The 25,701-nt window shown below is 38.0% G+C and overlaps 1 long non-coding RNA gene across 1 annotated transcript in view; it reads left to right on the forward strand.

Moving 5' to 3' along the window:
* Window positions 1-25,701, forward strand: part of LOC146398748 (uncharacterized) — an 84,244-nt gene that overhangs the window by 49,321 nt on the left and 9,222 nt on the right. The window contains exon 2 of the long non-coding RNA XR_014817210.1: window positions 17,544-17,661. This is a non-coding gene — a long non-coding RNA (uncharacterized LOC146398748). The remainder of the gene's footprint in view (window positions 1-17,543; window positions 17,662-25,701) is intronic.

Raw genomic sequence — 25,701 nt, forward strand, 5'->3', positions numbered from 1 at the left:
TTGCAAGATGAAGTTTCCCTTGATCATTAAAATAGCAAACCTGATTTTAGATGAAAAATTTAACAGTTTCTTTCCATTTGTTAAGGATAAATGTGTACTTTACGCTGTGACTCTTCTAGCCATAAACAGTATAAGCTCTCCAGTTTGTTTCGCTGAGGCTCTATACAAATGAGTATTTACAAGAAGAGGGTTTTTTTTATTCCTTTATTTATTATAGTGTAAATGTTGCAAAACATTGTGAACTACACAAGCTTCCTGCCAGCAAATAATGAATAATTACCTAGTCCTGGGGTTCTAAATAAGACGCATACCAACAAACAGATGTCAGCAGGATTTTGGCTGCAGGTTTTTGCCTGCAGGAAGTCATTAAAAGATAAGTGGAAAAATCAAGTTTGTTCCCTTGGTAGCAGAATTGCTACCCTTTGGAGCCATCCAGGGAAGCTTATTTTCGGACCCAAGCAAGGGCTCCCATTTTAGATGGTAATCACTCTAGTATTTATGGACTCTGTGTAAATCAATCCCAGACAGGCAACATGATCTTCTCTTATTTACTTTCAGGCTATTTAAGAAAGTGAGTTCTGGACAAACTAAACATTAAAAAAAAAAAAAAATCCTACCCTTGGGTAAATTTCATAGTTCACTCTTTCAAAGTCATACTGTGGTCTATTTGTGTGCTCCTAGTGACTTTTCCCTATCTGGAAAGTAGCATTGTATTCCAGCTGTGCAACCACTGAAATTTGTATTCCAGAGCGGTCGACGCGTAGGAAGAAAGTCGTGATTGAAACCAGGTGCGGATCATGATGCTTAATACTCAGGGCTTTTCTTGCTCACGTTCTTACTTCTTAGCATCCTAATGATCCTACAAGTTACTTTCCAACTCGCGAGTGTGCAGTGACCTAAATGATTTAAAAAGAAGGTGTGTTTTCTTTTTTGTCAGACTGAAGTTAAATTTCAGATATTTTTCATAAGAGAGTATTTTTTCATGAACACATATTTTTAGGTAATATCAACAAATCATTAAAAGAGTGTAGGGCAGCAGATAGTAAGTGATCTTTGTGTGTCAGCAAGTAGCATAATACAACAAAGAAAGAATATTTTGCTTCAGAAAAGATCTAGAACTATGTAAGAATTCCATGTACAAAAACAAGCAGAGGGTCAAGGATTTCTAAAGCTATGATGCCACACACTTGCCATTAATAAAAATTAAAACAATGTAGTTACATTGTCACAATTTTTGTTGATAGGAAATGAGTGAATTATTCTTCTAAAGCCTTAAACTGTCAGGTTTATTTTAATATACTCTTGAATTTCTCAAAAGTTGAAAATAAAAAATTCAAGAATAATGTTTCATTTTTATATTATTTTGATGTATGACACTTAATACTCACCCTCAATTGGAGTTGGTGATATGTATTAGAAATCAGATGAGTAAATAATGTGTGCCATGGGAGAGCTATTATAGACAGTACTTTCCAGTTTCAACAGAAGAATGACATTTGCTAGCATAAGAATGGAATGTTTATTCTCTTAGCTGTTATATCCTGCCTTTTAAGTTTAGGTAAAAATCTATTTAAATTTCAGTGTTTTCCTGCTTTTAGTTTTGTGGAAAAAGAGGTGGGAAATCCCAGCCACCCAAGCAATGCAGTAAAATCCCTGCAGCATGAATCCCAAACTCAAATTACTGTTTCAGGGACTCCAATATTTATGTCACTGAAAACTGCCTGAGGGCAGTTTGTATTGTGCTATTTTCTACAGGATTGATGCTAATGGATTTTTTTTTCCTTCCTGGGAAGTCGTGTTTGGGAACAAAGTTGTGATAAATACAACCCCTTATTTTCCTTTTCTTTTCTTTTTATGATATGAGTAAAAGGTATCTGTATGGTTGTGACTTGTTTGTGTGTTTAGTGAGAATTCCCATAGGTAAAAAGTCTGCAAACATTGTAAAAGTAGAAATGGTTTATGTGGTTGGGGATGAAGTTAGATGGATCGCCCCATGTTACACAGCTACGTGGCAGACCTAGTAAAATCAGGCAGTGCAGCTACAGAACCTACTCTTTGCAGCGTAATATCATAATGCCTTCATAAAAGTAACAGCCTCTTACCTGGTCGTGTGGGTGGATTTCTCCTATTTGACAAATGGCCTTGGGGTAGATCTCTCTGGGGGTGTTCATGACCTTGTGTAACCTCCTCCCTCCAGGGCAGGTAGGATCTGCGACAGAGGGGGGCATGGGTGATGTGATGTCATTTCCTTGAAGGCGTTGGCCATGGAAGAGTTGGTGTTGTTGGTCTTGCTGGTAGATTCACTCTATATACACTCCTTGTTGAAGAAGGAAGCAGCCACACTGGGAAAACCTATAGGGCAAGGTCCTTGGGGCAGCCTCCAGCCTCCAGCCGGCAGGAAGCCTAGCCCTCTGCACTCCCCCCAGGTGGAAACAAATTGTACCAAAAAGCTGGTGTGCCTGAAAGTACACTCTTCTCCAGTCAAGCTTCTAGATAAAAGCATAGCCTTACTGGCACAATTTCAACCTTGGGAGACCCTAGTGGAGGACACAGCTTAGCCTGATTTGGGATCAGTGGAAACTGAAATAAGAGAAGTCTGTTGCTTTAAGTTACTCAGTTTGTCGCACTGTGTTACAGAAGACTTAACTAATGTAAACCCCAAATGAGTGTGGTTTAAGACAACAACTATTCATTCAGCTCACACTTCTGCAGGTTGACAATTGGTTTTGACTCTACTGCATGGTTCTGGTCTCTGCTGACTGGCTCTGCTGATTGGTTCCAGGCTTTGGCTGGAATGGCTGTCGACTTGGTCCTGTCTCCATGTGTACAGGATATTCTGGAATTGTCCCCAGAAGGCCAGGAGAGTTCTAAGTTCTTAAGAGAACAAACTGAAGTGTGCAAGGACTTTTCAAGTCTCTGGAGTGTGATTTTTGCTAATGTTCTCTTGTCCAGAACAAGTCACATGGCCAACCCAGACTTAAGGACTGGTCAGTAGGTTCCACCCCTTGAGGGGGGAATGGAAGAGGGTGGCCATGTTTGCAGTCCATCACGCTGGCATCGCCACGTCTCATTGATAACCACAGTGCGCTCAGGTGATGAAGTCCGAATTTTAGGAAAGATTCTCGACTCCTCTTACGTTCTCCCTCTCCAATTCACTCTTCTCTATCTTTTTAACCTAAACATAATTGGTTCACTTCTTTCCAAGATTACTGTATTTTAGTAGAAATACAAGTGACTGGATTTGTGCACTCACTGCACTACAAATGGGCACCATGTGCAGGAATAAAACAAAATGCTTTCAACTTAGGAAGTCTTCTGGCTCTTTGGTGTCTACGGACAAGAATTTGATACAGCCCAGAACATTGCATTCGTGTATGGTACTGTTACGGACCTGGGTTCATGGCCCTTTGGTGATGTCAATAGAAGTTGATAAGAGGCCAGACAAGAAATTTAGGCATGGTTTTATTGATGCCCCTGCTGTAGCAGAGGGAGAGAAAGCAAGCAACGGGTCTCCTTGCTCGCTCATCCCTGAGGGGGGCAAGCTGGTTCCTTATGTGGGGCTGAGGTAGGGCAGGTCGAAGGATAGGGCTAGAGGGGTGGCTTAGGTGGTCTGCCCATCCCTTTGGTGGTATCATGTGCACAGGGCACACGATCTACCCTGCTTTTGCTCTAGACTCCTCAGAAATGGCAGTTGGGGTGTTGTTTTTTGTTTGTTTGTTTTTCATATTCTTGCCCCAGTGGCACATGTACACAGTTATTTTTAGTCCTTTGTAGTTTCTTTGCATTTTGTTGCTTGGGGAGAATGTTTGTCCAGGTGCAAGCACTGCAGCCACAGCAGCAAAGGGTCCCAGGTCCCAGCCCGTCTCATTCCTAAGAGAACTAACACGTAGGAGTCTCTTAAATGTCACTTGAAGATTATGAAGGACTAGTTGGGATTTTCTGAGGATGTGGTAAAGACTGCTATGACGTAGAGAACCACTCAGTTTTTACTTACAGGTTAAACCCAGTTTACTCCTAAATAGGACTCACAAAGTCTGGTCTATAGACAAAATCTAGACCATTGCCTGATTTTGTAAGCACATAAGTCAAGAAACCTGTTCAGATTCAACAGGAAAGAATTAGATCTACCTCCCTGCAGAAAGAGTGAAAAGACTTTGTGGCCATCTTTGTTTTACCACAGGAATTTTGCTGAATAGAATTTAATGGATTGATAGATGCTGAGAAGTTTTACTCCATCTGCTTAGAAATTATGAACATTATGAGTCAGTGTGAAAAATCCCATTTCTTGCTGGTTTTAGCTCTGTGATGGAGGGAGACACTTGTCTGTTCTTTGGCTTCCTTACCCTGAGGCTCGTGTGCCTGCCTCAGACTTTTTCGTTTCTTTAAATGTGATCTGCTTCTCCTCAGCCTTATCCCTTGCCACGTAGAAGTGGCGGAAAGGAGGCTTCACATTTAACCCGATTATTCTGCCACTTGATATCCTCTTGATTTATTGGGTTTCAGACCCAGCCAGAAAAATGCAAAACCGGTTTTCAATATTTGGATTCTTCAAAAGAGGCATTGCCTATTTTGTCTCAACACTGACTGACTTAATTTAGTAGATTTTAATTTTTCTCAAGCAATATTAAGTAACAATTTTATTTTAATGACGTATTGTGCTTTAAAATCCACAAAGCAATTTTTATACACGTGATATCATCGACCCTTATGATGACAATTTAAGTAAAGTGGTTACCATTTTTTTAACGTATAAAGAAATCAAACATCAAGAGAGATTAATTTACCTTCTGAAGTTTACATTGCTAGGGCAAGTTCAGGCTCCAAGCTCAGCTGTAAATTTGAGTCACATGGAAGAAGACATTTTTGACCTGTTGTTTACTAAGAAATTAAATGTGTGCAAGGAAGAGAAGGGATCCTAATGCATTTTAAATCTCTATCATAGGTATTGAAAAGTTAGATTTATAAAAAGTGATAAACTCATCATGTGAGAGATTACAATAGTACCCAGTTATGACTAAACTTTAGGTTACATCCAACTCATTTACAGTGTATTAAGCCCCTTCAATATGGTTAATTCTTCATGCATATCATCTGAAAAGGAATCTAAGAAACACTTTATTATAAAAAAAAAAGTGGTTTGGAAATTCAGAAGAGATTTGGTTCTCATTATCATTCTGCTGGAACAGAGTGCTAATAATAGCATTGAGAAGCATTACTTTTACATTAGCATAATTTTCTTCTTGATGCCACCATGATGGTTTACCTCGGTTGACAAATGACTGCGGCCCACTGCCACACCTGCTACCTTTTCCGTGACAGCAGAGTATTATGCTGTTGAGTTTTTAGAAAGGTTAATTTCTATTTTCTGCAATTATGAATGACATGATTAGAGGAGGTTATAGGGAGCCAAATTACTGTGATTACTGTTTGCTAGACATTATGCAAATATGTATAAAAGCAAAGTTTGAAAAATGAAATTAAGCTAGACTTGAATTAACCTGGTTTTATTAACGTTACAACTCAAAGTGTAAATAAAACACCAACATAATAAAATCCAAATCTCAATGTAAATATTATTTTATTATGAATAATATTATGCTTAACATAACATTTTTACTCCAGAATTGCTGTATTTGCTATCATTGTTGAGGTATTCTGAAGCATATTAAAAATAGTCTTACATAATATATAATTCAAAAATGATATTTCATTTTTTTCCCCTCAGAGCACTGCATACAAATATGTTAGGCTTGTCTTAGAGGCTGAATGTTTCCTTTGCAGTTATTATTTAGAAAAGAATCATTTGGTTCTAACAAGCATAAGTTTCTACAATTTAATTTCTATTATAGTAATATCAGAAATAGCTCAATTATTCACAATATCTGAATATTTAAGTCTTTGTTTTGAGGTCATTCTTTTCTAATTTACTAAATTTCATCAGTAAGCCATCTTTCCACTCATTCTTATATTCATTGTTACTTCTAGTTCTTTCTTAGTATGACAATAGGGGTGAAATACCCAAAGTCCTTTGAAGGAAACTTGGGAATCATTTTCTGCATTACTTAGTCTTAAAGAACTGAACTCATGCTAGTAATTAAAACTTTGGACAGATGTGAATATATCATCATCAGCTTACTGATTGATAGTATATAAAAATATAATAAAATATCCAAATTATATTTATACTGAATTATACCACCTTTTAAAATTTGTTTCCAAAAATTACAATGCTAAGTAAAAATGAACATGTGTACAAATTAATATTTTATATGTCCCGCTATACATGGCATATTGAAGAATATAACAAAGATGTATATATATATATATATATTATACCCTCACATCTAAAAAAAATTGTTTAAATGTATGAAAGAGCAATCATTTTATATTTGTTTCTAAAACTATGTTATTATAAAGAAAAATGTAAGCATTTTCATGTAAGAAAAGCAATGCATAAGTATATATAAGTATATAACTCATAAATATAAGTTGATATGGCTTCAGATATTCAGAACTCCATGTGAAGAGTGGAGGCATTACTTCATATTTATTTTAACTCTATTGATGTGTGTGTTTGTTTTTAAAAACAAACGAAACCCCCAAATTCAAGTTATAAATTTGTTGTTTAAGAATATAAATATTCATGATCAACTATGCAATCGTCAATGGGGTGAGAGAGACCTATTCAACCTAGTTGCTCTTCTTCCTGGCACACAAGTAAACCAGCTGAATGTGCAGAACATGGTCATGTGACTAAATTTAATCCATTGGGAAACAAAGGGCAGAGCACTTACCTCTTTCAGTCTTACCCCTGAAGACCTTCCACACATGCCTTTCTGTGCTGCTTGCCTTTTGCCAGTCTGCTGCTGAAAGGCACAGTGACCCTAGAAGCCAAGCATTCAGCATAGCAGAGCTCAGCATTGAAAACTGAGCTACTGCATAACCAATAAGGACAGGTAGGAGTACTAGCATAAGCAGCTGTTTGAATTTTGTGAGGAAATAAAATAAACGCCTCTCATATTAGAAACACATTTTGGGATTGTGTGCATGTGTGTGTGTGTGCATGTGTATGTACTTGAGATATAAATGAGTAGTTACCATGATCTTAACTTACATGTAGACTTAGAAGATGTGAAGTGAAAGAACTAAATAAAATTTAAAAAGTGATGAGACATTCCTCCTGTGCTGCAATGGGATCGGTGGTGTCTCTGGAATTCTGGGACCTAGGTTTGATCCCTGGTCTGGCACAGTGGGTTAAGGATCTGGTGTTGCCCCAGCTAGATCTGGCCCAGGAACTCCATATGCTGTGGGGTGGCAAAAGAAAGAAAGAAAGACAAAAATTGATAAGAAATGAGACTTTTTTCTAACTGTTCTTTGCATATCTTCTTATTTAATTTTTTTTGTTTCCTTCTTTGGTTATCCTGTCCGTTTTCACAACTATTCAAATAGGGGTAAGTCTTTGATACATGTCTCTATTTTGGGATAATTTTTTCATAAAAAACTTGGACTTCTTTTGGCTAAGACTGAGGGTTTACTTCAGGAATGCAAGGCTAGTTCAACATTGAAAAAATCAATTAGTGTATAAGTCGCCAAATTAACAAAGAAGAAAGATCATATCATTATCTCAGTAGATGTAGTAGGAACCATATTTGACAAAATCCATTAACTTTCATGATAAATATGTACAACAAAAATCTAGGGATGGAAGAAAACTTCCTTAACCTGATAAAGAGCATCTCCAAACCCCTTACAGATAACTTGATTGATGATGAATTACTGAATGTTTTCTCTGTAACATCAGGAAGAAAGTAAGGGTGTCCTCTCTCAGTATTCCTGTAAGATATCATTTTATGATTTATAGTCAGCAGAATATTATAAGAAAAGAAACAATAAGATAACATAAAGGATGAAATAAAATTGTGCATATTTATAGTTGGTAATTTTTATACAAAGAAAAAATAAAAGACTCTACAAAGAAAGTTAGTCAGCAAGTTTGAAAGATATAAAATCCAATCATGTCTGTACTCTAGCAGTGAACATTTGTAGTTTGACATTTAAAAAAAGCATCATTTATCATAGCACCACAAAACGAAGTAAACAGGCAAAAAACAACCAAATATATATGATATTTGTACACTGAAAACTACTGAACACTGATAAAAAAAATTCAAAGAACTCTATTTAATGGAGAGATATGCTGTGTTCACACATCAAAAAACTCAGTAAGATATCAATTCTCTTTAAATAAATTGGTAAATTCAATGCAATTCTATTAAAATATAGTAGGATACTTTGTAGATCCCACAAGACAATTCTAAAATGTATATGGAAAGATGAAGAAATAAGAATAACCAAGATAATTTATTCAAAAAGAAAAGAGGATTCACACAGCCTGATTTAAGAGCTACTATGAAACTGCAGTAATCATAGTCCAGGCAGTGAGGAATTGTCAGGGAATACACGTATATATCAGTGGAGCAGAGTAGAGCATCCTGAAGTATACACACAGAAATATAATCAGCCAATTTTTGACAAAGGTGTAAAAATTAGTCAATAGAATAAGAAATGTATTTTTTAAAAAATAGTGCTATAAAATGGAATGATAAAAAAATGAACATTAAATTTATCAAAAATTAACTAAAATTGGATCATGAACCTAAATAAATCATAAATTTATTAAACTTCTGGTAGAAAACATGGGATAAAAATCTTAGTGACTTTGAGATAGATAAAGAGGGTAGATACATCAATAAAACAACTCTCAATGGAAGAAAAATGTGATCGATGTGGCTTTATCAAAATGAAAACTCTGGCTCTGTGCAGTGCGCTGTTAAGGGTTTGGAGGAGTTCTTTTGTGGCTCAGCAGGTGAAAGATTTAGAGTTGTCACTGCAGTGGCTCAGGTCCTTGCTGTGGTGTGGGTTTGACCCCTGGCCCAGGAACTTCCACATGACATGGGTGTGGCCCAAAAAGACCAAAAAAAAAAAAAAAAAAAAAGTATTAAAAAACAAGGAGCCCGCTCCTGGGCATCTATCCAGAGAAAACCATGACTCAAAAAGATACATGTACTCCAATGTCCATTGCAGCATTACATACAATAGCCAAGACATGGAAACAACCTAACTGTCCATCAACAGAGGAGTGGATCAAGAAGATGTGGTACATATACACAAGGGAATATTACTCTGCCATTAAACGGAAAGAAACAACAGCATTTGCAGCAACATGGATGGACCTAGAAATTATCATGCTAAGTGAAGTCAGTCGGACAGTAAGACACCAATATCCTATGCTACCACTTACATGTGCAGTCTAAAAAAGACACAATGAACTTTGCAGAACAGATGCTGACTCACAGACTTCAAAAAACTTAGGTTTTCCAAATGAGACAGATGGGGGTTGGAGGGATACACTGGGGATTTGGGATGGAAATGCTCTAAAATTGGGTTGTGATGATCATTGTACAACTATAAATGTAATAAAATTCACTGGGTAATTAAAAAAAAAAAAACAAGCAGCAGAGTGGGAGAAAATATTTGTAAATGCCATATCCAAGAAAAGACCTATAAAAAGTGTCCAGAATATTTAAATATTCTCAAAACTCAGCAATAAAAAAGTAAAAACCCAATAAAAAATTGGGCAAAATTGAGTTCCTACTGTGGCAGAGTGGGTTGAGAATCCAACTGCAGCAGCTTGTGTAGCCTCAGAGGCGCAGGTTCAATCCCCTTTCAGGCACAGTGGGTTAAGGATCTGGGTTGGCACAGCTGTGGCTTGGATTCAGTCCCTGGCCCAGGGAATTTCCATATGCCATGGGTGTGGCCATTTAAAAAAAAAAAAAGTGAGGAAGATATTTGAATAGAAACTTCACCAAAGATATATAAACAAAAATAAGCACCTGAAAAGATGTTCAGCTTCCACATCACTCGTCATTAGAGAAACACAAATTTGTAACCTAGGGTCTTACCACTGTGCCTGTGTTGCAAAGCCTAAAAAACAACAAACCTAGCAACATCACATTTGTCAAAACACACAGCTTTATACACTAAGAGTGAAATTTACTGCATGCAAATTAAAAAATTAATTACGGTCAAATTTCCAATCAGCAGGGGTCACGTCCTGGTAATGCACATTTCCTTTCTCTACAGCAGGCCTGCCTACTCAGAGATTTCTCCTCTGTAGAGATGCAGTTTACCCACCTGAAATGTTCCCCATTCATCCATCTCTGCTTAAAGCAGCCGCAGAAATGACATTCAACCTCGGGTACCTTGTATCTAGGCCTCACGGCTGAGATAGCTGTGTGTGTGTGTGTGTGTGTGTGTTTCAGGATTATTTCCTACGTGCAACACTGGGATTTGATAGTTCTTGCTGAATTAGATGCTTTTATGTTCATTTGAAAATGTCGAGAAACATTATATCAAATAAACATTTAGACTGAATATAAAATCATTAGAACAAGATTTGACAGTGCTACTTTGTTTTCATCCTCTTTTTGTGTCTTATTCCTCATAAACTCACAATCGAGAAGACACAAACATTTCCAAATTGCACTCCTTTGGGCAAAACTAATCCCACCACCATTCTGAATGTGGCCTCAAGCAGTTAAGAACTCTCTACACTAGCCCGAAAATCAACAGCAAATTTTTAATTTAAGAATAACAAACTAATTAATCCCTAATTAACTTTGGAAAACTTTAACTTCTAAGATAAAATTAAAATGAACTCACTAAGCTATTTCAGAGAGGCAGAAGGTTTTTGACAGTATATCAACCAGGCTAATTAAAAAAACAAAGTTGGCTCACTTCAGTGATTGCTTGGAGAGTAACCCATCCTTAGCATATGACATATTCAGGCTTCCACGAGAATTTATTCCGAGGCCCGATTTTGGAATATATGCAAGAGAGAAATACCAACTACTAGTTTATTTCAAACATCTCTGTGGATATTCATTTAAAACAAGGGCCTATTTCTTTAAATTCAGAAATAAAATCTACATGATAAACCTTGGTGAAAGCAAATATGTAAACCAATTTGACATACAACTTTCCTAATCTAAGGAGACAGAGGCAATTTTCATTTTCATTCATTCAGGAAATATCTTGTTCCAAGGAATTACAAAAGGGTTACAAAGATAAATAAGATGCAGTATATGCTCTTATTGCTGTAATGGAAAAGAATTGGGAATATTCTAGGAAAGATGGTTTCCTTGACTAAAACATAGAGGCTTTACCATTCTGTTATTACTGAAAAGCAACTTGGTATCACTTGTATGATTAAAATGTAGTAATGTATTTATCAAAGTAAATTAGTAAGTCAAAGTGTTATATAAATATTTTAGGCATTTTGATGCCTAACACCACAACATTTTCTATAATGATTTTATAACCTCACATTACCAGTTGTAAAATTGTATCTCCCATACACTCTCTAAACTCACTAGCATGATGTACTGTAATTAAAAAAAAAAAAATAAAAAACCTGAAAATAAAAAATAGAGCCCATTACTGCTTAAATGTGCTTATATTTGATTACTGAAGTTGAATCTTCAATCTCTTGACATCTTAAAAGCTGTAATTATAGCCAAGCATTTAACATTCAGTGTCATCTAAAGGAAATTTATCAGAATACAGATGGCTTGTCACACCATCAATGTCCAAATTCAGTTGTCTTAATGTAGACTACCAGGGCATCTGTGTTTTAAAAACGGTGCTGGACTGATTTAGAGACAAGCCTTGACTTATTGTAATTGCTTTCTGAGTGCTGCTCTTAACATTTACAGGCAAAACCTCTGCACCAGCACAAGTAGGCAGACGATCAAGGACTCACATGAATCACAAGTACTACCTAACTTCAAACTTTTACTTATGGTTAGAAAAAAAGAAAAACAAGAAACCACTGCCACTGGCTGCCAAGGGAGCTGAATGAATCCTCTCACTTCCTCGAGGCACACTATCTGACAGGTGTACATAGGGCGCTGAAGCTAGGGCTTTTTGAAGGTGGCAAAACATAGCCACCTCTGCACTCCTGCCCCCCTACTCTCCCACCCCCAGCTGCCCCCGTGTGAAGCTTGGAGGAGGTTTCAGGGCCAGCATTAGTGTCTGGGGGCCCTGATTAGTCACATGCAGTTTCCTGAGAAATTCCCTTCGAGAGCTGGGTGCATTTTAAGAGCAAGAGTGATCAGTACTGTCAAAGACAGTCCATGGGAGCCCCTTAAGTTTGAAATCTTTAAGTCTTTATACCCCATTCATCATGCAGCTAGAAAATCTATGTGGCTTATTTTTATTCCAACACATTGTGGCTGAGATCCAGAAACTGCCAGTTTATTGATGATAAGGAATCCAGATATATGAGGCATATCCTGCTCACACTGTTCTTAGGTAGGACCTGGGTACCTGGCAAACCCAAATAGCCCCTGGATCATCTTCTCACCAGGTGATCACAGTAGTATGTTTAAAGAGCTCTTTTCATGACCAGCCATGGAACATGGAGGAATGACATACATTGTCATTCCCCAAAACTAAGGTCAGAGGCAAGAAAAAGACACCTTGCAGGTCCCAGAATTTTGTCAACATTGTAGTATCTTTGACAACTCAGCTTATCTCTTAAAAGGTCATATGAATTTTGAATATTAATCCATAAAACAACTATGTTCCTTAAAGTAATTTCAAAAGCAGTGATTTTTCTCCAAAACTTGAGTAAATATAGAAATTTCCACTAAGTTTTTCCATGATCAGCATCCTGTGGCATTGAGTATACATAGACTTGCATATCACCTGTTTTTGCTTTCTTTTGCTGCATAGCAAATAACTGCAAATTGAGTGGCTTGAAACAACACCTATTTATTGTCTTACAGTCTCCAGAGGTCAGAGGTTTGGGCATAGCTCGACTGTATTCTCTGCACAGATTCTCACAAAACTGCTGAGGTGCGAGCTGGGGCTGCAGATTCAGCTCAGCCCAGGGTCCTTTTCTAAATTCATGTGGTTCTTGGCAGAGTTTATTTCCTGGACATTGTAGAACTCATGGCAGCTTGCTTCTTTAGGACCATAAGGAAAGACAAACTCTACTGCTTTAGTCCATCACCTCTAGACTCTCAACTAAAGGGCTTACCTCATCAGGTCATTTTCTCCCTAGGATAATCTCCCTTTAGATCAGCATAGAGCCAACTGATTAGGGACAGAAATTACATTTGCAAAATCCCTTTGCCACAGTTTCTTTGTTATGAGCAAGTTGTTAGTCCTGCCCACACTCAAGGGCAAGAATTACACAAAGGCATTGAAACAAAGAGGTAGGCATTCTACCCATCATAGTACAGCTTTCTCTTTGAGCAGCACAACTTGAGGATCACTTTCAAGGATTTTTTTTGTGTGTCTCTCTCTTTTTTTTTTTTTTTTTTATAAGCATTGCACCTGTGGCTTATGGAAAGTCCCATCTTAGGGTTTGAATCGGAGCTGTACCTGCCAGCCCACAGCACAGCAATGCAGTATCCAAGCCTTATCTGTGACCTACACCACTGCTTATGGCAACACTGGATCCTTAACCCACTGAGCGAGTCCAGGGATCGAACCTGCATCCTCATGGATACTGGTCAGATTCGTTTCTGCTGAGCCACGATGGGAACTGGCACCTTCAATAGAGAAAGTGAGATCGTAAGTGAAATATCTATAACCACATTATCTTTTTGTTTTGTCAAATTATATTAGTTACAAATTTAAGGCAGCTTTTCAACTTTTTCAAATGGACTGTTTCCCTAAGGGGAAAAAAACAAAGAAGATTTTCTTTTGTTTGATTATCAGAAACATTTCTATCACTTTTGCTCCATGCATTTAAATCAAATTCTATTTGGTATCCTGTTCTCGTACAAAATGATAAATTGATGGATGCATCCTTAGTTTAGCTATTTAATCAACTAAATAATGTACCCATTTTATATTGAGAGGATTTCACTGTTTTCAATAACTGGATGATTTTAAGGGCATAGTTAATTCAAATAATGGTGATACCAAAATAGCCACTAACCATTTTCATAGTGACTAGTCTCTAAATTTTCATTTTTTTTAACGACAATTGTCATTTGAGACAGATTTATTTATTAAAAATTTTCTCAGCGCCTACAAATTACTATGGTAAACAGTAAATCTTTAAGAAATAATAGAGTTGGCATGCTTCCCAAATGTAATGTAACACAGAAACATTTTCTTTCAGATCATCTGATAAGACTAGTATTAAACAGTGCACTGAATTAACAGTATTTAAACTCCAAGGACCATTCTTCTCTAGACAAAATATATACACCATTTTTTTTTTTTTGTCTTTTTGCCATTTTCTTGGGCCGCTCTTGAGGCATATGGAGGTTCCCAGGCTAGGGGTCGAATTGGAGCTGCAGCCACCAGCCTATACCAGAGCCACAGCAACGTGGGATCCGAGCCGCATCTGCAACCCACACCACAGCTCACGGCAACGCTGGATCATTAACCCACTGAGCAAGGCCAGGGATCGAACCCGCAACCTCTTGGTTCCTAGTCGGATTCGTTAACCACTGCGCCACGACGGGAACTCCATATACACCATTTTTAATGGTACCTCAAACAGCGATAATTAGCTTTAATGCTACATGCTTCTGAAATAATATTCTAAAATGATTTGTAATGCGTATAAACAGACCATCCCAGTATGGTATCAATCTATCCACAGAGAGAAAGGGCTACAAAGTACTAGGTGTATGTCTGTGTGTGTGTGTGTGTGTGTGTGTGTGTGTGTGTGTGAGGATCGCATGCCTGGTGTGTCTGTATGGGTCTGTGTGGGTCTGTGTGTGTGGTGTGTGCATGTATGATAATAGCCATTTTTATCAAATGATCCGATTGACCAGATGTGACAAATTAATTCACAATGTATTTTTTGCCCAGAAGTTACATTCTTTTGTAGAATGGGTTGATTTCTTAGAAATCTCAACAATGAAGTTGGAGTTGTGTTCAGAGAGCAGGAAATGAGTGAAAAAGAGGGACGAGGCAAAGCCACAGTGTGCCAACTTGCTACTAGCTTGTTTTCAGACGGATTGTGAATTCAAGAGTACGAAATGAGAGCCAGAGCCCTGTGCCTTTCTCTCCCTGATTTAGAATCTAAGCTCATCTAGTTCCAGGGTGATAGGTCCTATTTTCTTTTTCTTCTGTTTTCTGTATGGTAGAGTATAGCGGTTGGGTCGCTTTTTGCTGTACATCAGAGTGACCCAGTCATTCACTGCTGGGTCTCATTTTCTGTCACAAGAGACTGGAGAGAGTTCCCTGTGCTACAGAGTAGGACCTTATTGCTTATCCATTCTATACCTAACAGTTTATACCACTAACTCCAAACTCCCAGTTCATCCCCCGCTGCCCCCTTGGCAACCACAAGTCTCTTATCCATGTTTGAGGTCCTATTTTCAAGGCAGAGGAAGGCTCCTCAGACATGACTTGTGACAGACTGTCTTAGGTTACCTGGACTTGGTTGGGGATGCTTCCCGTGACCTTTCCTCTCCCCACACCTACCAGTGGTCCTGCTGTCTATCCGGATGAATGTCGGGGATTGAGTGGCTAGAGTGAACCTTTCCCCAGACACCAAGACACAGGATGTGGAGAGTTACTAGATTGAGAAATTTGCCATCAAGAGCAGTGCACGTTCTAGCCGCTGCCTTTCCCTGCCCTGACGTCTCTGCGGCGCTGGTCCCGATGGCCTGTGCGATCTCTGCTACTGTGCTCTCAAGTCAGGGCCTCTCTCGTGATACACGGACCACATTCCCCCAAGTAAGTGCAGCTGGCTCTTCTGTTAGCTCCAGGTCTGAATCTGGCAACTCCCACCACTGGTGGATGCTTGCTGGCACCTTCACAAAGACAGAAGGGTTGCTTGGCTCTGCTGGGCTCCAGGCTCTGCTGCTGTCGGCCTGGATGTCCTGCAATCCCCCTCTTGTTCGGCCCCTGCACAGGGCAGTGCTTGCACCTGGACAAGGCACTGGTCTCTGTTAAGACATTGCTCACTCCTACGCTAGGTCAGTTTGCTTTTCTCCATCGTCAGTGGTAAGGTGCTGAATGACCATAATGAGGGTTTAATCAGCTTCTTCATGTTGTTATTCCAGGAAACAACACGTGAACTGGAAACCAGCCGGTCTATTAAGGTTTTTAGCTCAAGGCATTTCCCCACCTCGGAGCTAGAGATGATTCATCACCCCTGCGTTTCCTTTTCTTGCAAATGAGGCTTTATCTTTGTTGCAATTTGGGGTGTTTTTAGGGAAAGCAAACTTAGCTGTTGTGTCCAACAATCCTGGCTACCGGCTAAGTAATTCTGTGCTGAGCTGTCAGTCCAGGACGCACTTGTAATCCATTCTGACATTTTCTAAACAAACATATACATTTGAGGAACTGTTTTGTTCATTTTATTTTCCTCATTTGCAAAAGGGCTATAGGAGTTCCCATTGTGGCTCAGCTGTTTAGGAACTTGACTAATATCCAGAGGATGTTGGTTTGATCCCTGGCCTCGCTCAGTGGGTTAAGGATCTGGTGTTGCCACAAGCTGCGGTGTAGTACACAGATGGGACTTGGATTTGGTATTGCTGTGGCTGTGGCCTAGGCAGTAGCTGCAGCTCTGATTTGATCCCTAGGCAGGGATCTTCTACATGCTGCAAGTGCAGCCCTAAAATGACAATAAAATAAAATAAAATGATCACAACTTTATTATTTGATTTCATTTGCATTTCAGGACCTCACCTGTGGCATATGGAAGTTCCAGGCTAGGGACTGAATTGGAGTTACTGCTGATGGCCTAGGCCACAGCCACAGCCACAGCAATGCCAGATCCTTAACCCACTGAGCAAGGCCAGGGATCGAACCTGCATCCTCATGGGTTTGTAACCCACTGAGCCATAGCAGGAACTCCTGTGGGAGTTCATAAGGGTCAAAAAGTTATAATTTTAATACTTCTCTGACACAGTTGTCATAATAACATAATTGATACAGAGACACAGCACAATATACATATTGATTTCATCAACCTGATTAAAACACTTAAAATAGATCACCATTAATTTTTGATAAGATGCAGTATCCTTAACAGTGCTTGTAAGGTTTTGAATATTTTGATCTCACTTTTCGTCTCATTTCACATTAAATTCCTCGTCATTTTGCCTTCCTCTTTATGACACCTGTCTCAGTGTAATGTCTGTAAGACATTAATCAGCTTTTCTGAAGTCCTCAATCACTTTTCCTAAAGTCCTTCCTTTCGGTAAACACCACGGCAGGTTTTATTTTATTGTCACAGCGATATCTCCCGTCTTGCAGTCTGCTCTGCAAGGTGATATTGCTTCTTCTCCATTAAGAGGTAAAAGTCTGTTTTTCCTTATTAAAAAACAAACAAACAAACAAGCAAACCAAACCCATCAGAAGGGTGCTATGACTGCCTTGAACAATAGGATACAGTGGGGAAGGATGCTTTGCTTACTTCAGGTATATCCTTTACTGACCTGGCAGCTTCTGTATCCTGTGCTGGGCCATTTACACAGGGAATTCTTTTATTCTGAACCCAGGCATCATGCTGTGAGAAACCCCAGTCATGTGGCGAGGCCTCCTGGATGCTCCGGTTGTACCAGCTGACCTTCTAGTCTCCTAGCAGCATGAATGATCCACACTGCATGAACAGACCAGGTAAGACGTCAGTTGACTCTAACCCAGCACTGTTGGATGGCAGTTGCATTGAGGAGTCAAAGCAAGAGCTGCCCATTGGAGATCTACTACACACAGCAGTGTGAAAGCCAGTAATATATCATGATAGGCAAGTGAGCTTCTCTGTAGAGTTAAGTGATCAGAGTGGATTTTGGTAAAATTTCCTGTTTTAGCTTATTGATCTAATTTAGCAGCTAAATTTCTAGAGCCATACCTATAACATTCCTTTGGGACACAATTCCTTATTTTGTTTTGTCAAAGCTTTGGATTCTTTTTTTTTTTTTAGGGCCATATCCACAGCATATGGAAATTCTCAGGCTAGGGGCTGCCTACACCACAGCCACAGCAACCCCAGATCCAAGCCACGTCTGTGACCTACACCACAGCTCATGGCAACGCCAGATCCTTAACCCCCTGAGCAAAGGACTCAGGGATCAAACCTGAGTCCTCATGTATACTAGTCAGATTTGTTTCTGCTGAGCCACAACGGGAACTCCCAGAGGACATATTCTTGTAGTCATTTTATAACCTGCATTTTGAAGGTGAGTGGGAGTTTTCCAGGAAGCAAACGAATGGTAATGACAATTAGGAAGGGGTAGGAGCTGGTAGTTGGCAGTTAGAGAAGATTAGAACTGTGGAATAATTAAACGTGAATGTAATGCATAGCAGGAGATAATTCTGAGGAGGTAACCAGGGCCAGATTATAACATATTAGGTTATTTATTTATTTATTTTCAATGGAAATATATTTGACATACAGCATTGTGCAAACTTAAGATGTACAACACGTTGATACATATATATTATAATGTGATTACCATTGTAGCAGTAGTTATCTTCTTTATCTTGTTATCAACTGACCACTTATTTTTCGTGGCTGGAATAATTACTATCTCAGATAAAGACAAACTGTATGAAATTGCTTATATGTGGAATCTAAAAAAGGAAATAAACTAGTAAAAATAGAGAATGAAAATGATAGTTAAGGTACAGGGCAGATGTTGTTGAAGGACACAAACTTGCAGTGATTAGTAAGTAAGCCCCAGACAGTGTAGAGAACCCAGACGACACTATTTTGTTATAATCATCAAGCTTGCTGGGTTGTTTAGATTTTTTTCTGGAAGGAAACAGAGGCTTGTAAGGGGATTTCACAAAGAGAGAAATAATCAGGGTTTTTTTTTTGTTTGTTTGTTTGTTTTTCCCCCCTCTAAACTCTTGAAGCAATTTGAAGGATGGGTTAAAGAATTGGAGTCTGAGGGACTGCTATAAGGGGGCTTTTCTAAAAGTGAAATAAGTTGGAAAAGATCTATATTAATAGAGCAGCAGCAGGAATGAAGATGGGAGAGAGGCCTCGAAATCTATTAAGAAGGTGGAATTTGCTGATCCGAAACATTAATTTAATGTAAGGACATGATAAAATAAAAAATCTTGCTTGCGTTGCCAATTCTTAATGTGAGAAACTATGCAGATTATGGTATAGATACAAGTATAGAGACCAAGATAAAATACTGTTTGAATATGAAGATCAGAGCACATTTCTTAGAAAATCTTTTAAAATGATTTAGTAAATGAGTAAGTTATGATGCACTGCTAGATGTTTGAAGTTTGATATGGATATGAGATTATCAGGGGAACATATGACATATATATAAAACATATATGTTATATATGTAACATATATATAATATATAACATAACATCATTTTATATATATGCATTTTGACTCTCAAGAGAAATGTGTGTGGAAACTGTATTGACCTGGAAGTTATCAGCAAACAGGTGATGTTTGAAACAATATTGTTTGATAAAATTAAGGTGACGTGAGTAGAAGTTGAGTGAGAAGAAAACTCAAGAAAGAGCTGTGGGGGAAATAGAAAGACTGAGTGTTGAAAGGAAGACATTTCAGTGTATGAAACTGAGAAGCAAGGGCCACTGATATTGGATAAAGTTAAGGAAAAGGCCCAATGGCTCAGGGAGGAAAATAATTTCAAGAAGAAAAAAGTCCTCAAAGTTTTGGAGTTTGGGAAAGATGCAGGTGAGAACTAAATATTCAAAAGTGCCTTGTTACATTTTTGCAAAAGTGTTGTCCCATGGGGGAAGCAAAAGCCAAGTATTGGATAGCGAATGGGCAAGGAGGAAATGGAGAGAGTGTGTCCAAATGACTTATCTATGAAAAGTGAAGGGAAATGTGCCTGGAAGTGACTTCAAAGTCAAATGTGTATATGTATTTATTACGTGTATTATTAAATCTAAAGTACCACCGAGTCTAGGTCATCATTCTTTAACATATTGATAAAAAATAAAAAAATGCCTTACCCAATGAAACGCTAATGTAACATGGTCTTACAACACACACAGTGTTGCAACATAGTGTCTCACTTTGGGGTGTCCTCAAAGCAGAAAATATAAGCCCAACGTCAGGCAAAAACAGCTCCATTATTCTTACTGTCCACCCACCCACCAGCCCTTGTAAGACTCCACTGACTATAAGAAGCATTAAGACATTAGAAAGGAGATAATGTGGGAAAGTGTGTGTCTTAGTGTCAATAAAAATGATAAAACACATACAGTGTGTAAATGTGTGTGTGGGTGAGAGAGAGATGAAGTAAATATTAACAGCTGACCTATTCCTGTAAGTGTAAACACTGGTACGTCTTATGTATTCACTGATCCTCTTTGTTGCCTACAACAGTATTTTATTATTAATATCCACGAGATGTATCTTTCCTCTTGGCAAGCCCGTAGCCATGGCCAAAGAGAGCTGAGGTTTTTGGATAGAGTGCATTTTGAAAACAGGAGTAATAGCTTTATAAGTAATACTTTTAAAGACAGTAACATATTTCAAGGACTTTTGGAATTTCTGTCATCTCAGATGAGAGATTAATAAGAGCTTTAATATTAACTTTTTTGTAAAACTCACATTGTACCAGGTTTTCCAATCTGCTGTGATGAATTGAGTTCCTTTAGTAAAGTGTTTTACGTTACCCTTTTGCATCAAAAAAGAACATCCATTAGTGTTCCACCCTTATTGTCCTGTATCATTTCTTTGTTTTCAAAGCTGACATGATGAAAGAATATACTGGAAAAATATTCAAATTTTAGTTATTTGTATGAATCACCAAAATTTAGCAGTCAGTTTGACTCCTGCTAATGAGTTAAATAATTACACCTCTCAGGGAATGAAAAATGATTTTCTTAAAGTTTTCTTTTTCAACCAAAAGTAATATGCAAAGGTGTTGAATAACTCTGGAATTGATAATGAGTTCCTTTATTTATTCTCCATTGCTAAGTTCAAAGCTGTAGTTAGATTTAAAATGGAAGTTACCATATCTAGATGAGTGCATTTTATCGCATAATTTTTGATTTTGACTGAAATTACTGAGCACACACATACTGAGAAAACTTTTTTCACATGATATTAACCACAGAAGGTGACTGAAGTGATCAAAACTGCAACGCATCTTAAACAGTGAGCAAAGGAGAGAGGTACTACCTGTGTATCATTTTTATTTAATATTATTACAGACAATCAAGATACAGGTTAGTGTGCTGACAGGTAAGTATAGTTGTGAAAAATGAGAAAAAGGGGAAAAAGTAATTTAAATAAGATTATGGATAGCATCAGAAAAACTGGGATTATGATTTAAAGTCTAAATCTATTCTGTACCAGACTGAATTAATTAAATAACAATAAACACAGAAACAATAGTTATTATGTGATATATAGAACATAAATGTATATTTACATGTAGAGTTTATATAACTCAATACATTAGAATTTTATATATATATATAAATACACATATATAAATACATACATTAAGTACATATATGCAGTTTTGAAATTGGGGACCCAAAAAGACCGATCAAAATTTTTAAAAATAATAGTCTAAATAACATAATCCAAATGCAAGATTATGGAATAGCATGGAAATGAATTTTAGGACCAATAAAATCCAGTTCCATAAGTAAGAATATACTTGGCTTTGGTAGTTCAAGTTGCTAAGGGTGAAAATGGATGTTCATTTAAGCAGGAGTAGCTAAGTTTTCAAATAGCTTCTTTCACTTAACATCATTTTTTTTTCAATATTCATCCATATTGTAGCATGTATCACTGCTCCATTCCGCTTTATGGCTAAATAATATTCCATGATATGGATTTGCTGTTTTTGTTTATCAGTTTCTTAAATGATGGACGTTCAGGTTGTTTACACCTTTTGGTTATTACGAATATTGCTGCTGTAAATACTCTTCTATTAATTTTTGTATGGATATGTATTTTAGTTTCTCTTGGGTACATACAAAGGTGTGGGAGTTCTTGGTCGAACGGTCACATCTAGTAATGTTTCACAAACTACCAGTTTCCAACATGGCTTCACTATTTTATATTTCCATCAGCAGTCTGTGAGAAATCTGACACGCGCTAACACTTGTTACCTGGTTTTTTGATTGTAGCCATACGAGTGGGTATAAAGTGATATCTTATTGTGGTTTTAGTTTGCATTTGTCTGAGGACCAATGATGTTGGGTATCTTTTATATGCTTATTTGCCATTCACCTATCGTCTTTGTAGAAATATCTATTCAGATCCTTCACTCCCTTTTAAATTGGGCTATTTTTTATTATTGAACTGTGACGGTTCTAGATATAGTCTAGATAAAAGTACCTTATCAAATACATCATTTTCAAATACTTTGTTTCAGTCTATGGGTTACCTTTTCATTTTCCTTGATAATTTTCTGTGAAGCAGAAAATTCTTGTTTTCATTTTCGACGAAGTTCAATTAAAATTGTTTTGCTTTTGTTGCTCATACTTGGTTGTCATATCTAAGAATCTTTTTCCAAATCTGAAGTCACAGAAACATAACCCTGTATTTTCTTCTATAAGTTTTATGGTTTCAGATTTTATATATAGATGTTAAATCCATTTTCAGATAATTTCTGTACATAGCATGAGATGAGTCCAATTTTATTGCTTCGTGTGTGGCTATCCAGTTGTCCCAGCATCATTTATTGAAAAGATTATTCTTTCTCCATTGAATGGTACAGACACCTTTGTTGAAAATCAACTGACCATAGATACAGAGTTTTATTTCTGGACTCTCCATTTCTATTTCATTGGTCTGCGTCTCTGTCTTTATGCCACTACCACACAGTTTTGATTGCTATGCTTTGTAATAAGGTAGGAAACTGGGATCTGTGAGCCTTACAACTTTTATTTTTTAATATTGTTTTGGATTTTTGTGAGCCCCCTGCCATTATATACAAATTGTAGAATGTGCTTTTCAACTTCTGCAGAGGAGCCAGCTGGGATGCTGATAGAGATGGTGTTGAGTTTTAGATGAATTTGGGTGAGTATTGCAGTCTTATCTCTATTAATTCATGAGTCCTGTGAACATGGAATGCTTTTTTTTTCATTTATTTGAATGACTTTTAGTCTCTCTCAACACTGTTTTATGATCTTCAAAGTATATGTTTTGCAGTTTCTCTGTTAGGTTTATTCCTAATTATGTTTTCCTTTCTGATCCTATTGTAAATGCAGTTATTTTCTTAATTCTGTTTTGGATTTTCCACTGCAAGTGTGTAGAAATACAATTGATTTTTGTATATTGATCTTGCACCTGCAAACTTGCTCAACTTCTTTATTAGTCCCAGTAGATTTTTAGTGCCCTCCTTAGGGTTGTCAATATTCAAGATTCTACTGTCCATGAATAGAGATAGTTCTCAGCCTTTCTAATCTGGATGACTTTTAATGCCTTTTGTTGACTAGTTGCTCTGGGTAGAATTTCTAGCTGACATCTTTAGTTAATTAATCTGTGACTCATTAATTGATTTAAAAAATTTTAACCCGTTCCTGGGAATAAACCCTCTCTTCCTAAGTGCCTTAACATCAGCCTCTTTGCTAAAGGAAGAGGAGTAAGGTGTGGGTGCCAGTACCCCAGAGCCTCTTCCTTCCTCAGCTGGGTGCCCTTTGGGCTCCTGTCCATTTGTCCACCTGTGATGAGGTCCCCTTCACTGAAAACCATTCCAGACCACTGCAGAGTCCCCGTGAGCCAGGCTGTTTGTCCCTTAGTTCTACAATGAGGAAATGGGAACAGCAGCTGATGAGATTATTGACCAGACAAAGATTTCCATATTTGTTTATGCATCTCTTACTGTTTATAGAGCCCAATCAAATCTCCTTATGAGGTTACTTCTACTGGTTCACAGCACAACCCGTGTTCTTAACTGGCATACCTAGCCATGGAAAAGTCAGTTACAGCCAGAATAGCAAAAGCCAACCACCAGAAAAAGACAAGGAAAAATGGTACTCAGGTGCCACCTCCTGGATGATCTGGGCCAGGGTCTTCTCAAAGGAATCTCTGGGTCTAGTTATTCAAACGCAAGGTCTCTTTTCAACATCACCAGTTATTAGAGAAATGTAAATCAAAACTACAGTGAGGCGCCACCTTACATCAGTCAGAATGGCCATAATCAACGAGTTTACAAATAGCAAATGCTGGAGAGGGTTGGAGAAAAGGGAACTCTCCTTCACTGTTGGTGGGAATGTAAATTGTTACAACCACAATGATAAGCACTATGGAAGTTCCTCAGAAAAATAAATACAGAAGTGCTATATGATCCAGCAATCCCACTCCTGGGCATATATCTAGACAAAAGTATAATTCTAAAAGATACATGCATTCCTATGTTCATTGCAGTGCTATTCACAATAGACAAGACATTGAAGCCTAAATGTCCATCAGCAGATGAATGGATTAAGAAAGATGTAGTACATATACACGGTGGAATACTACTTGACCATAAAAAATAATTAAATAATGTCTTTTGCATCAACATGGATGCAACTAGAGATTCTCATACTAAGTGAAGTAAGTCAGAAAAAAAAAGACAGCTACCATATGATATCACTCAAAAGTGGAATATAAAATATGGCACAAATAAACAGACTCACAGACACACAGAACAGACTTGTGGTTGTCAAGGGGGAGGTGGGGAGGGAGTGGGATGGATGGGGAGTTTGGCATTGGTAGATGCAAACTACTGCATTTAGAATGGATAAACAATGCGGACCTGCTGTGTAGCACAGGGGACTCTATCCAGTCTCTTGGGCAGAACATGATAGGAAGATAATATGAGAAAAATAATGCATATATATGCATCATATGTATGACTGGATTACTCTGCTGTATAGCAGAGGTTGGGACAATGTAAATCAACTATAGTTTAATAAAAAAATAAACAAAACTAAAAAAAAAAAAATGAGCCCTCAGTGAAGGAGATTGATGAAGTTCCCTGGCCAGGTACCAGGCATAGAGAGTGCCACGGGCAACTCCAGAGGGTCCCCGTAATGGTCTCTATGACTAATGTGGTTGCTGTTTCCTCTGACGCGCCCCGTAAATCTGGAGATGAATCAGAGAACTTCAGCAAATCTCACCCAGATCTTTCAGGCTTTGAAATAAAAGAGAAAACCAAACCCCAAACCGGAACAGTACTAGAGGTAAATCCAAGGTCTCTGTATTCCCAGGAGAACACGAGCCCTGTTTCAAGGTTAGGGTCCAACAGGAGGTAGGGAAGAATTGCAGCTTCTGCCATGGAGGCCGAGGCCACCACCTCTGGGGCCATTGCCCAGGACTGACCGCAATCCACCACTGCTCTTCCTGCTGCTGAACGAATAGGTCTATTATCAAGGTGCCCTCTTGCTCACTTTCAACCCCAGACCCTATCACGAAGTATGGCAGTCAGGGCCATCTCTGTGGGGCATACGGAAGACCACACACCTACCCTACTTCCTGCACTTAATGCTATTGTCTTTCAAAAACAATACTGGCTGCCTGATGAAGAAAAATAAGTAACTGCCCTCACTGCTGAGCTCAAGAAATTCAAAGCCCTCTAGGAGATTACTTCTCTGTTCAGTAGCCCCATCTTGCCTGTGTGGAAAGACAGGTGTCTGGAGGGTCATCTTTGATAACAAATGGCTCAAACCCATAGTTTAGCAGTTGGTGTCTGCAGTACTCGCAGG

This window comes from Sus scrofa, chromosome 10 (assembly GCF_054392235.1).
Source record: "Sus scrofa isolate SSC_HxYL_T2T_F1_AM1 chromosome 10, Sscrofa_HxYL_maternal_Yorkshire_Landrace_v2.0, whole genome shotgun sequence".
Classification (NCBI taxonomy): Eukaryota; Metazoa; Chordata; class Mammalia; order Artiodactyla; family Suidae; genus Sus; species Sus scrofa.